The sequence below is a fragment of the Acanthaster planci genome, linkage group LG15, assembly GCF_054643075.1.
Source record: "Acanthaster planci isolate LZ-2023a linkage group LG15, COTS_SCS, whole genome shotgun sequence".
Taxonomy (NCBI): Eukaryota; Metazoa; Echinodermata; class Asteroidea; order Valvatida; family Acanthasteridae; genus Acanthaster; species Acanthaster planci.
This window is the reverse complement of record NC_141791.1, coordinates 13,196,431-13,211,322: the sequence shown is the minus strand read 5'-3', so window position 1 is coordinate 13,211,322 and position 14,892 is coordinate 13,196,431.

Below are 14,892 nucleotides of genomic sequence, written 5' to 3'. Positions count from 1 at the left end.
CCTTCTTCATTTGATTATCTGGCAAGATAAAGTAATCCATTGGGAAAGTGTTGACGACCTCGTTTTGTCGAATTGTCCACAAGCAACCCGTTTTTCGTGGCTTGTTTAATTTACAAATGATAAGTAGCAGGTTTATTTGGCTTGAACAAAAAAAATGGATGCAATGGCGTCTTTCCTCGTCACATTTTTCCATAACAAAACTTGTTACTGTCACGGCTCCATGTTCCATTTGACCTTGCGTGTAGCTACCGCGCTGCCGACAGATTGTGTCCTTGCGAATCAGTTATCGTGGCCTTGCCTAGATAGTCTCGGTTTCTTGCCAAAACGCCGCATGCGCTGTGTGTCTGCTTGTATTTGTTGTGTGACAAGGCCAGCCTGGCTGTTGTTTCATCCTCGTCTATTGACTTGATCAAGTCGCACCGTGCGGTGTTTTTCCCTCCCTTTTTGAGATGAAATTAGTGGGTGGAGTATGGCAACGTTTCTATACGGGTTGCAGACCAGTGCTGTAGCCAAGGAGGTAACCGCCCCCCCCGGACTCTTGCCACTCCCCCCCCCGAAGAGCCTGACTATAAACGTACAGACATGCTGTATAGACATGCTGTCTTTCTAGGATTTACGTTTGTTGGTTAAAACGGGGAACAATTTGTCTAACATACTTGCACAAGTTTAGCCCATGCAAGCAAGGTCGACCGCGAAGAGAGAAAAACCGGTTCCAACACGTCCTTGGAGTTGCCGCGCGTTTTTATTCAAGGCTAGAATTCCGGGTCGATTCATGCATGATTGTGAGCCGTTTTCTCCCTTTATATGCTCTTATGTAATGCACGGATGACTCAGTTTCTTTATTCATTAAAAAAAAAAGACTAACCGCCGTCAACCATCTAATAAGGCCGGGAATTGGGAAATCAAGTTTCGTACACGCACGCGTGATACTGAAATTGAAGCAATCAGGCTTATTGACGACTGAAATTGAGCTATTTTTACTTATTCCATGGTCATCCTCTTCTGTTAACGTCAAAATAATGAAGATGTTTACATCTTGGCAGGAGCGGTAGCGTACTTCACTTGCAGCGTCGCCTTAATGACGGCTCGGAGCTTAACAAAAAGGCGGCAAGTTGCCAAATGTAACTAGCTCACTGTGATAAAAAGGTCTGTACCAGCTCACAAGTTGTCGCACTGTACACATAATCGCGAAAAAAATGTACTGAATAGAAATTAATTTCAACAAAATTAATACATATGATGTTTAGCACAAGTAAACATTGGTCTTTCCGAGACAATGGCCCGTACATAATGGATGTTTACTGCCTGTGCGCAATATTCGCTCACAACGAAACTAAACAGTTACCGGGTCCTACCTGATGGAACTGTGATGTATTCAAATGAAGCGATAGATCGCTCTCAAGGCCGAGCGATTCGCCTTGTTTATCGTTGAATCGATCCCAACATTTTACTTAGGCCGCTCCGTGCGTTAAAGCGAATGTATTTTCAAGGCTGTACCCGTATAAACGGCATGCGTTTAACGGTTTAGATTGTAATCATGAAAACCAAATATTACCAGCCAATTAACCTGTCTTCTCTGCAAGTCGTACTTTAACATAATTCTGTCTAGACTAAAGAATTTATGGTTAGATAATTAAAATGATTCGGATGGCTGAAACAGGTCTTTGAAACATTTCAGCAACACATTTTTACCGGGTTTTCAATTCATTCGTCATACAGTATTTACTATGCTCAGACATATTCTCACAACTATTGCAGCTTTCTGTACCTTCCATCGTATTGTACGTAGCCTATAAGGGTACAGTGTCCCAAATCAAGGAAAATTCTCCGCCGGGCCGAGGCGCTTAAGAAGGACCCCTACAGATTCTTTCGAAAAGGGGGGTCCGTTTGGGCCAAGAAATTGTGGGATTGTGTCAGTATATAGGCCAGGATCATCTCTGTAGATTCAGGGGCACCCATCTGGGGGCAAAGTAGACAAAATTGTGATTGAAAATTTGTCAGAAGACCCCAAGAAAGGTGAGGGATGTCATTTGAAATATGGCTGCTGAGAAGACTTGGGAACATTCACTTTTTGGGGGGTGAGTTTGTTTTTGGCGGATAACTAAACAATTCATTGGTTAACCTACTAAAAATGTAAAATCAAATGAAACCTGAGGGACCAAACAACACATTGCTTTTTGTTTGAGAGGCCTCAGGAACTTCAGTTGCCTGCCATGGGGCTCCAAACTTTGTTGATTTTACACTATTTTCAATGGAACTTGAATTGGTTCAGTGCGCCCTATAAGCTACCGGTATATTTTACTTTCGTTCGTAGCACCATACTATTTTCAGAATGCACTGTCATCCTTATACCCGCTTGTTCCTCTCTCTGTAACCAATAATAGCTTACTAACAGCATGTTCGGTAACTCGTGACAGGGCAATTATGTAAGCGCAGAAGTCTCCAAGTTTCATTGCGTCATACTGTTGCTGTGTACTTTACAGGCTCACTTGTGGTTTCCAGCCGTTCTAAAACGATTGAAACTGCAGTGTTTCATGTGACCGACCGGCGGTTTGGGAGGCCCTCTCTAAAACTTTCTGAGGCCAAACCAGTGATTTTAACGACAGTGACGTAATCGAGTGTTTCTGTAAAACCCCGTATTCCTTGAAGACCACACATCCAGACACCCACGAGCCGCAGGCAACACACTTTCAACAATTGCTTGACAGGGCGGAGATCGAACTGGAAATCGATGTTTGAAAGCGTGGTCTGATGACGCTCGAAGGGAATTAGAAACAGATCCATTTCTGTGGGAGTCAAGTCTGCCTTTCCGTAAATCAAATACGAGCAGATTGAGATGCTCGCTTTAAGCTCTCTCGGTCGAAGAAGTCGTAGATTGGCCCGTGCATGCGAGGCACAGTAAACCAGTCTAGTTCCTCAAGGCTTCTCTCCCTAATGTAAAATAGAATTACTCCGGGGAGCGGGGGACGCGTCGGCCATATTGTTGGTGCGTTCATTAAATTTCCCGGCCGGGAGCTCCCATTATCACCGTTTAATTTGGTCGGCAAGGACATGCCAGGCGCGAACGACATCATGTAACTGTTTCGTAATAACGATAATGGTGCCCCCTCGAACTGAGTGATGCCGTCAGCGTTATTAATGAAGTTGTCTTCACCTATAGGTTTCTTCTTTCTAATGAGGACCGGCCACCATGGCATCTTCTAGCGGTTGTAATTGATAACCGATTTCGACCTCCGACAAAATGACTCGCCTCTCCACTGCTGATCGTCCCCAGAAATGTCCCAATTACCACCACTTTCAGTACACTGTTTCCTGAAGATTTTAAAAAGTAAACACTTGTCCGACATGATAATTTGATGGTTATCTTCACAGTCTTTACATTGAGTTTTTGGCTCTTTCTTCTTTATGATATGTGCAAATTATCGATAGTTAGTATTTGAAAGTTTCAGACCTCCGGCGCCGACACCCTCATTGTCTTAGCCAGCAGGGTCACGTGATTTTATGAGAATGGCATTCTCATTGGCTGTGGCGTTTCCAGTGGATGTATTGCTCGTGGCAAAATTTTGCCAATTTTACTTAAGCCTATTTATTTTAAATAGAACTAACAAATCCCTGGCCAAAGACAACTTCATTTCGCATACTTCTTTTTAGCATGCAAGAGATATAAGCGGCCGTTTGTTTAAAAAAAACCCTTTCCCTCCGTCCATTATCGACTCTTTGCAGTTCTATAAACGTTTCGAGCATTTAAAAATTATCGTAATAATAGTTGGTTATTAAAGTATATGTAACTAATAATTGCCAGATACTTCCACAGTGGTCGTCGATATCAAGGGAGTTGCTTTCGTTATTACATAAGATAGTAATTACACAGATGATATCTACACATGAATATTCGTTTTAGTTTAGAGTCAAGACAGTTGCAAGGTTATGCGCTTGACATGTTCAAAGTTTTTCCCTGGTGTTTTAGGATAGAAGTTTTACAAGATAATACCAAAGTAATGATGTATGTTCTTCCTGGGAGACCCAACGGCGATTAGCTATGCACAAAGTAGAATTTTTAGTTGTAAAAGCAATGCGTGTCCATTGTCATCTGCCGATTCATTGTCATCTGTTCTTTATATCCGTCTCTCGAAGTTTATGGTGACTTGTTTAATACGGGCAATTTACAATAGTGTACCTCCTAGAGTTTGCACCGCGTTGGCCAGTCACAATGTGAGAAAGCTGTCGACCCTTTCCAAACGCGCATTGGGTCGACAGATTTCGCGCAGTATGATCGGCCAGTGCGTTGCAAATTCTTGGAGGTACACTGTTCTTTGTATCATGCCGTAAAACGCTGGTCGCGTCCACGGTACATTACTGCCACGGATGACCTCGGCTATTATTTTGACATACGATCGCGCTAGACGGCCCTTCTCGTTGCGCGTCAACCTTATTTGCATGTCTGGTCTTATCGAACGCCCACAGGAACAGAGAAAACCCACGTATAGAGGCTTTGCGTGGCAGCCATCTTGCAGGGCAATTCCTTTGTTCCGCAGGGAAACCTCATTTGTGTATACCCTGTGGAACAGAAGCACTGGCCTGCAAGATGGCAGCCATGCACACCCTCTGTAGTAATGTCTCAAGCCACTACAATCGAAAAAGAAAAAAAAAGAGGAAGGCGAAATCGAACTATAGGGGGAGAATGAATCAATGCACGGAAATCTCTCTCAACAAGAACAACATTCTGCCTAAATAAATCCAAGCTTGTTTCCATTGTTTCCATGAACATTTGTCTTTTCAAGTTTGCCTAAAAGGCAGCGGGAAATTGTGAATGATCAGATGGATTAAAATGGTCTACCTATTAAAATAGCTTTTCTTTTAATAGCCTGGAATGATTTATTTCCGTTTCTATCAGCTTGTCGTGCCATTATCAAAAGCACTTAGCACTAAGCCAATAAAACAGCCGATCTCCGTATTCCTCGATTAGAGGCAAGTCATCCATTTCCCTACGCACGAAAAGTTCGTGCTCCTTGGAGCTGTATCAAAAATTCAACGCTCGTAGAAAAGCAATAGTGCGTGTATAGGCCCTCCTATATTGTCGCAATTACAGATTCTGTCCAAATGGTTGGTGGACGGAAAGTTGCTGTTGGCATCCTGTCAGCGACTTCGTTGACTATTTCCAAGGGTGGATTTGCGCCATAGAGATGTTAATTAATGTTGATTTTTTTTAAGTATACAATGTTATAATACACGTCGGGAAGGGCAAACAAAAGTCCCCAAATTAATTGACTTTGTTGACCTTGGAGTTTCTCGTGCATGGAGAGGTGGGGGCAGACTTTTATGACCACCTTATCACCAGGGCGATGACGCATGGAGAATAGTCATCTGTCTTTCTTGGTGTGAACGAGGATGACTCATTGATAACATCATCCCCAAAATACTTGCCCCGTGACACGGTCAATCTCGGGTTACTAACCTCTGAGCGGAAAGTGGGCATCAATATTTGGAATTGAACTGACCTCCGTGTGGTCTCAAGAAAAAAGGGGAAATTGTCGCTTAGGCCACATCGATTAGTGGCTGACCGACAGTGCAGTTTGCGCCGACTGATAGAGATGTGAGACTTATTCACGATGTTAGGGGAGAAATGCACAGTGAATTTGAAAGGAATTGGCAAGTTCGTTGTCCTTACCGAGCCACAAACTTGTTGTCCTTACAGGGCCACCGTACTATACTTTGCTCTAAAAAAGCGGGTACCCGCTAATGGCGTCGTGGGCATGAATTAAGACAAAGCCTTCATACTCTGTGCAGTCCAATTCAGCCCTTGAACGCTGTAAGCGTTAATGGAAGGAAGGTTCAATTTCCCCGCACAACGATCTCACATTAAAAACGAAACAGCGAAAGGAAATTAAGTTTTGAATATGACCTTACAGTTTGACCTCGCACGTTACAGGAAGCAATAATGTAGAGGGGAGTCGAGCAGAGTTACTGGTGTCTTCTGGTTTATTAGTTGTAATGAAGGGCGAGAATAGAAGTTAAGTTTATGAGCAGTGGGTGTCTCTCTTTCCATTTCATTTTACCGCCAGTCTATCTGTCATTCTCTCTAGGCTGTCGTCGTAAATAATCGTTCAAGGAGACAGATGTTCAGTGACATTAATTGGGACGGATTCCTACATGGGGCTTAACAGCTATTAACAGGTTGTCACAAACCGGCTTATCCGCTGTTGGACAACTTCGCAAGAACCACTTTGTACTACAAATGTGGGTCTTGGGAGTGTTGACATAATCTATTCAATCATGTCGTTGTGAAGGGCTCATGGTAGATTAGTTCTTCTTGGTCCAAGTTGAAACTTCCAGTTATCTGTAAAGTGGCTAGGTCATTGTCAATCCAACAGAAATGGCTGGATTTATTGTGGTTTTTCTCGTGTTCTCACTGGAGCCTTAAATGTTGCTGATTTTTTTTAACACTCGTTCAAGTAAAATAAACTGTGGGCCATCAGGGGACTATTCTATGTTTGCCTTCTGGTGATCAGAATAAATAGTCATTTCGAGAAATGTACGTTTCGAATTACCATCAACACTGAGACAAGGACGAGCAGTTTCAGTTCTGCATAATCTGTTCCATCTTCAGTCAGAGTAATATGCAGAGTAATCGAGGACGCGACCTTCCTGAATAATTCATCGATCTGAAAAAAAAATGACATCTTGGTGTCCTCCATCCTGTAGGATCGGCCCAGCCCAACCTCGCTCCGGGCTCTTGAGCCAAACCGTGCGGCGTATAACCACCGATCGTGTTTCTGGCCGTCCCCCGTCAGACGGCCCCGGCGAGGCCACGGCCCCAAGGACGTCTCTATGAACGAATTGAAAATGAAACAGGGGGAAAAATCTGTCACAGGAGATGATAATGAATGACTTATGACCAGTATGTAAGTTCGCAAGTTGTAGCCACATATCTCTTGTTAAATGTACTTCGGTAGGAGTTTTTGGAGTAATTGTCTCTCTTTTTTTTCTCGCCAGTATCCCCCGAGAAAGGCCCCGGAGGGCTGTCCGTCTTTGGGGCTATCTGTCCTCTATGGGGCCATTTTATAGATTTTCGAGACTTTTCACTGGAAAGCATCCTTGATTTTTATGTAAATAGCTATTATTGATATGTGATGAATTTCTAATCAGTTGTCTCCATTTTAAAAATGACATTTTGATTGCAGTTGTTTTTACAATCTAAAGTTACATCATCCGGGCCGTTGCACTACCAACAAAGGCAGTTATTGCTTCACTATTGTCTGAAAAGACTGTGCTTTTTCCTTTGAGCATTTCCTACCCAAAATTGGTCAAGATTTCCCGAATTAAGCTTAAGTAATTTCGTAACAGTTTTCAGTAAGAAGAACATTGTTGAACTTTTTACAAATTTCTTGGAAGGTTTAAGGTGTCCCCTGAAGGACATCCGTTGTCAAAATAAATCTTGTTTTGAAAAGCCACCTGTTTCGATTTGTTTGAGGGGTCACGTCATAAAGGTGCCTTCACGCTACGTCTATTGTTTTAACCATCATCGACTAATGCATCGGCTGATCCTCACTTCCTGATTTAATTACCATCTTGACTTTGAGACTCAAGACCTTGTCGCCACCCTGGCTTAATTTGACTTCTTTACGAATTCCATATTCTCCGTCACCTGTGCGGATAGTTTGGGGGTGTTTCCGAGGGCTGGGTCCTGCGCGGGGGCTACGCCCTCGCCGACGCCGAGGGGAATTACTGCGCCGCGAGTCAGGCGACCAGGTGCTGCTGGCCCGACCTCGGACTCAAGGCAGGGGGATAGCAAGGGGAAGTTGTTCGTTTTGGAGGCGTGTGCTAGTTGCCGTTATTTACGACCTCGTCCTTGGCTTCATGTCGATGAGTTATTGCCTTTGTTCCTTTTATAGCTGTCGTTCTTTCTGTTTCTATCAAAACATGGACAATTTCTAAAGGACGTTTGAACGTCTCGTGGCGAATGAATCCAGAGCGTTAAATGAATTTTTAAGTGCATGCTATATGAGAAAAACATCTGTTTCCTCAATGTCAGGAGTTACAAATTTGAAATGAAAAATGTCTGGTTTATGCTTTGCGTGTTGTTGTAAATGCTGGTAATTTTCACAAGCGAAAATCCCCGTCATGAATTTCAGTTACAGTTGGAGCGCGTGTCGTCACGGAAGACTGCAAAAGCACCAAGTGGATTCACAGTTCCAAAAACAGCAATCTGTGACGAAACTTAGCCCGAAAGCTAATTCGGTGCACGGTGTAACAGAGGCGATGGACTGCCCAAGGACGGTCGGCCAACCGGCAGGAGCCCCGGACTTCAGGCACCGGATGGCGACTCCAGCCCGTCAAGGTCGCACCCCGGCTCTCGCTGTGTGTCCCTCTCTCTACACGCTGGGAAGCGAAGCGTGACCGCGCCCCTCCTCCGTAGTTAGTTGCGCCGTCTGCTCTTTGCGGCGCCGTCACACTACACGTTGATACCTCAGAGCAACACTCATCCTTGCAGTCTCAAATTCTAGACTGTCAACTATGAAATATTCACCAATTTTGCGCATTATAATTGATACATATTTCCGAAATATCACATACCTTATAGTTTGGAGTCAAGTTAGTGCATCAATCCGTGATATGAACTTAATTAATTTTTTTTACCACTCAAGGAGCATAAAAGACGCCTCGATGTTCAACAAACACGCTTTATCCAATTAAGTATAAAGTTCTTCAATGTTACTCTTTGACAAAAAGTGTAAAGGCATTTCCAGAGATACCCCTCTACAGTGATCTAAATGCGCGTAAAAATAACCCATGCTCATGCTCTCATTGCAATATCCTCATGAATAGGAAATGTCACAGTCGCGTCCACAATGGGGCTGGTCTTTGAAATTTTTATGGCATGTTCAGGGCCGATTTTACAAGTTAGCTGAGCTCGGTCACAAGTGTTAATTGGTGCTATTGAGGAAAACAATGATTATTGACACTGGGAGCAACGATTGAGAAAGGGGTTAGTCGGTTGGTAGTTCTGCTTTTTCCTTTCCAGCAAATAACATTCAAAATGATTTGAGATTCATAGTAGACCTGTCGGAAAGAGGGTTGAATATGTAGTTGTGTAAGTATGAACATTAATTATGGAACATATAATGAACATGGTTTTCAGTTTGAAGGACGTCTAGCCTTTATAGCGAACATATTTTGTTCAACTGAGTATTTCAGCCGCATCTGCGCAAAGCAACGGTTAATTACTTCCCCCAATCGAACTTGTTGACGTGGTATGACGTGCCCTTAATTGGCCTCCAGGCTTAAGCAGGATGATGCAAAGTGCACGCAAATAAAAACAATTAGGAATAATGTAATTATATGCGACCTTACTTGCCTGCCATCAGAATCTGGACTCAGAATATCATGATCAAGGCCAGATCGTGGGCGTGGTGGCGCTGAGGGCCTAAGCGAGCGGGCGCCCCGCCGGCTGGTCCCGCTCTGCCCGCCACTCTTTATGAAGTCACTTGGAATCGAGACAGGAAACTTTCTCGGCGAGAAATGCTTGTGTTCCACCATAGAGCAAGGGAGTGGCATGTGTGCTCTGTATGGAAGACAGATCGGCTCCTTTGTTGCGTGTCTAGACCTTAATTTTCACGGATATACATCATCTAATGCTATCCATGCTTAGCAGCAAAACGGCATAATCTGTAATCCGTGGATGATCGATAAAAAACATAGTCTCCCGTTGTAGCCCGGTCTAGACTCTCATTTCCAGCCCATTTCCGCGCGCGCATTTACTCCAATTGATGGCTGTGACGGATCGAATTTTCGATTCGTTATCTTCTGTTCCCCGTAATAATAATTGATGGGCTGACTTTTCGCAGAAATCACGGCCTCATACGAACCTCACTTCAAGCACTTCTCTTGGGTTCTGGTAAAATTGAGTTCTGCTAAAATTCCAGAGAATGCCGTCCTTCACTTCGACCCTTTCACTGATAAAATTGGACTTAATCTGTTTACCGTGCGACAAGAACGTAAAAACACATTTTAAAATTTCAGTCTGGAAATAAATCGAAGTAGGTTTCCAATCTTCAGGTTTCGAACGAAAAGCCGTTCGACACGTCAACACGATTGGACTTTTTGTATTTGGCAGCAACCATAAACATATTTAATATTTGATTAGATATGATAGATGATCTCTTCATTGGTATACCACATGACATGTTAACATGTATGTATAAAATGAGTTTTGTTATCAATTATTATAAAATATTATACGATCTGCGTCATTTATCATGCAAATGTCGCTTTTGGATGTACTCAGATTAGAATGCAAGACCTTGATTAAAAAAAAACCAGTATGCAGTTATTTTGGAGAGCAAAAACACGCCCAATTAACGCCAAACTGAGCTTGATATTCTATCGCTGTGGATTTCGGAAGGAGCCTCATGCACTCGACTGGCGCCGTTGCCTATTCTTGACCTTGTGAAAAGTCAAGGGGACGTCACGGGTCGACTCCGACTGCATCGGTTACTTCAGCCATTATGGAGAATCGTTTTACGAGTTTGTCAGGGAAAGAAATATCTACGTGCATTATTAATGGCGCACAGTTTGCGTTTTGCAACGATCCAAACCTGGCATTTTCTTTTAGGTATATTGATGACAGTTTCCAAGTGAAAAAAACACCTTTCCCATGGATGTCATTTTCACTTACTGTGGATTTTATTTCAAGTCCACGTTACCCGTTTTTCCAAACTGGGCTCAGTCAACCCAGGAGCTTCTAAAACAACCACCCAATTCATTCCTGGATCTGTGATTGATTTACCATGAAAGGTCAAACTTTGTATGTCCACAAATTTCAGTCCCTTATTTGTGGTTGTGATGAGTTTCATATTTTGCTCCTTTATCAGCCGCAGACAACCGAAACACTCTCACTCTGTCCTGTTGATTTTCAGGTGAGGTGAATTACCCACCAAATTTGCAGCCTCGGATGGGTCAGTCTCCCTCGTGCGAAGCCTCCTTCCCTCAGTGCACGCAGGGCACGTGGTTAATGGAGTCGTCCTGACCACTTGACTACCCGCGCGACCTTGACTGCAAGCCCGATGGATGACTTGCCCTCATTAAAACAGCGAAGCATCCCTGCTCTCTCATATACTTGACCTCCATCAGCGGTCAGGGACAAAGTCATAACTTGCCCAGGTAGGTCAAATTTTCCCATTTTTCCATTATCCCCTATGATTCAAGCCAAGTTTAACACAGCTTACTGCCCGACAGAGTCCTCTTTTTTTTCCAGCACGGGGTCACCATAAGGTCGCATTAATGCATTTTCCTCCTCTGCCGGCGTATTTTGAATTGATAAGCTGAGTAGCCGATAAATTGTAGCGTTTTCAGGAAACTTCGGCCTCTGTGGCTGACCATTGCAAGCATCGCATCTCTTATTAGAGATAAACCCTGATTTTTAACATTTCGATGCCGAGACCGCGGCAGGTTAACTGCTATTTTGGGGGCCGGTCCTCCCCTAAACTTGTCTGTTGGTTGAACCCACGCCTTGTGTATTATATCCAGTTCACCACCTGTGGCCAGCTAAACCGAGATGCCGAAATCCACACCGTGTTGCGGTCAGCCATAGCCGATCTATTTTAATACCGCGGACGGCTCACCGAGCGGTACGTGCAGTTTTACACACCACTCGCGTCAATGACGGAAGTGTCACCAATTCAAGTGCCAATTTTTAATTACCTGTACACCTAACATCCAGCATAATGATATTAAAACAACTGGTTGTTCAACGAGGGAACAATGCAGGTTCTTTGATCTAGACGCTGAAACAATTAACTTTTGTTAATTACTCCCGAAGGACGCATATCTCGAGTTCAGTGTTCAGTGCAAGGTGCATAGGTCAGAAATATAATGCTATTTGAGAATTTTTATTTGTTAGAGATTGACTTACAAAAATATACTTGCATTGTATTTTTTTCAGACTTATTGCTGGACTGATGTCTTTTTCATAGAGCCTTTATAAAGCATATTTTTTCATCGTAACAGTCAAGACAAAAGTGTTTCCTGTCCACTGTAAAAAAAAAAATTGTTCAAAAAGCAAATACACCCACGAGACAAATAGTTGGTTCACACAGTCTCACTTTTCACCGTGTACCAGCAAATCGTGTTACCGAGATGAGTTGACCGACACTTGACACTTCAGGCATATTCGGAATAATCGAATGACCAAGAAGGAACGGCCGAATTGTTTTTAAGGGTAGGCACAGTGCGAGACGCTTTGCTTCTCACGCTTGCGCTTGGGCGGGTTCAGATTCAGCTCATGTGGCGCATCAAAGTTTGGGCCGGAAGTCACTTTGCAAAACTGAAAAGGCAATGAGTCTTTCCGTAATGTCATTCTCGGCGAGTTACCTCCAATGCCAAAGACGTGACATCAGCGATGAGTATGTTAAACAACAGAACGGACTTGTATCTTCCCATAAATTTGCCGCGATGCTTTCCGAAAGGATCACATTGCGAACTGGCTTTTTTCGAAACATATTTCTTTTGTTGGCATATTGCCCAAAAATTAAATTGGCAGAAAAGATCGTCTACTGTCTTCGTTCATTTTCACGTTCTTTCGTTAAAAAATGGCCTTTTGTTCCCAGCCCTATTTACAATGTGCAGACCTTAGTTCATTAATTAGGTATAGCGCACATAACCTGCCAATAACTCAACGGTGTAAACATGAAGCGTATGGTATAGCATTTAAAAGTTCAACCTTTTGACCTGTAATAGACCCATTATTGCAATGTTATTACGGATCTGTGTATAAAGGTTTTGTGACCTCTAAAGTAGCTACATGTATTTGGAGGGTTTATTACCGTAAACACAGTCACGGTCCATCGTCTCATTGTGACAGTACAGCCTTTTCCTGTTGTACAGCCAGCGGTTCTTGGTACCCCCTTTCTAGATGCCATTGACCGGCTCACAACGACACGATGACCCGACCTAGCAATGACCCCCGAGACCAGCAAGTTCATTGCCGACAGGTGGGATTAATTATCACCACCTTCGCTTTGATATCTGACGAGGAGAAAGGAGAGAGAAAAAAAAATCATCGAAATTGGTCAAAACTCTTGTGTGTCTTGTGGCCTCGACCGCGATACAGGAGAATGCTCCTGTGGGAGGGAAAAGACCTTGGGAACGGTACTCGCTAAAGCCCGCGGCTCGTGCCTCAGACACGTGGCCTTAACTAAAACAACCGGCCCATTATATGAAGCCGTGGTGAAATATTTGCGATGTAAACACGATCCTAGCTAGTGGAGAGTTTGCTTCCTACCAGAATTTGTCCCATTCGTCCCTCCAGTTCTTATAGAAAATTCATCGGATGTGTTATTTTTTAAAAATAATATTCATCATAGGCCTACACGTGTTACATAGTAAGCGCCGTTGAGCAAGAGTAACGCGTAGACCAAGAGAATTCGATATCAAAATAATTAAATCACCACATTTGAGGCATAGAGCAAGATTTGTACAACGTGACTTCGGGAAATGTGACCAGCCTTAATTGAGGCACAGATGTTTCCGAATTTTACACTCCGTCCCATCGACGGCCTGCCCAACGAGAAAAGAGAAGGAAAGAAATGAAAGCCAACAGACGCACACACACATTCAACATCGTCCCATCGTCACAAACCTTTTCATTGCATTTTTTCCTTCGTTCATCCCGTTTTCTGAACCTTGAAATTTCGATCTGACGCGCGCACAGCCGGCCGTGGCTTCTTGCACTGCGAGGTTACAAAAATACTAGTCGGTCGATCTGTGGCCTCGTCCACGCTGGCAAAAAATATTGCTTGATGAAGGTTGTGGCTTCTCTCATATTCTATACACGTATTTTTGTTTTGTTTATCTCGCCGTGGTTAATACAAATGGGTATTTGTTTTTGTCTCTTATTTTAACGGTTAATTCTGATGGTAGGCCTATGTATTACGTTGGAACATGACTTTATTTTGTCTGCGTGTGACTCGATCCGTGGGAAGTACATTGTATGACTTTCAGAGGACAAAATAGGCCATGCGATAATTTTGTAGTTTAATTTTAAAAAAGGAAAGTCCTGTTTCATGTTGTCTCTTCTTTTCATGTCTACCGAGAGTGTACTTTAAATCTGACCGATGCCCGTCATCTGCGATAACAGTTAAAAATTCGAATTTCACATTTGAAAGTCACGGATATGACCATGCCTTATCTTTTAAGAAAAAGAAAACGTTACACAATTAAATCGCACAAAATATTGATCTTCTATACGTTTTGGTCTTCAATATTGTTCTCTGTTAAATCCACACGTTGAAATCCGACACAGCACATATTAAGTTTTGTTGCATCCGAACGACTGTTCCACATATCTGGTTCAGTGCCTCGTCTTCGACAACTAATCGATTTTTTTTCCTGGCAAAATTGGGCCAGAGTACCTAGGTTGGGAGTTGAAATTGAAAGAATCCTTATAAAGGAACGAAAAAATGTCGATCAAATTACATTGCGTCCTGTTAAGTAAACAGACTGCTGTTGTCAGTGTCAAGACGAGTAAACTTCGTGGTAAATGAAACCTATATTTGCTTACCGATACAATTCGGTGAATCGAACAGTGGAACTCTTTTTTTTTTTATTTCCGGGCCATGCTCCAATATCAACCGAGCGGTTTGCTCGTGTGAAATGCGAATCTTTCGGTCGGCTGGCTTGCGGCGCGCGACCTTGGCCTCCAAAATGTGGGCCGACCTTGCTGGTGAACTGACCGCTTGAAACGATGGGGGCACGTGTCAATCTCAAGTTCTAGGTTGACGCAGGAGGGTTTCAGCCGCTTGATGGATGGAAGGTCGAGGGCGGTGTATCATTACCGGCCGCTGAACCTTCCAAGGACAAGGCAAAATCAGGTTATCTTCTTTTCACTGAATGACA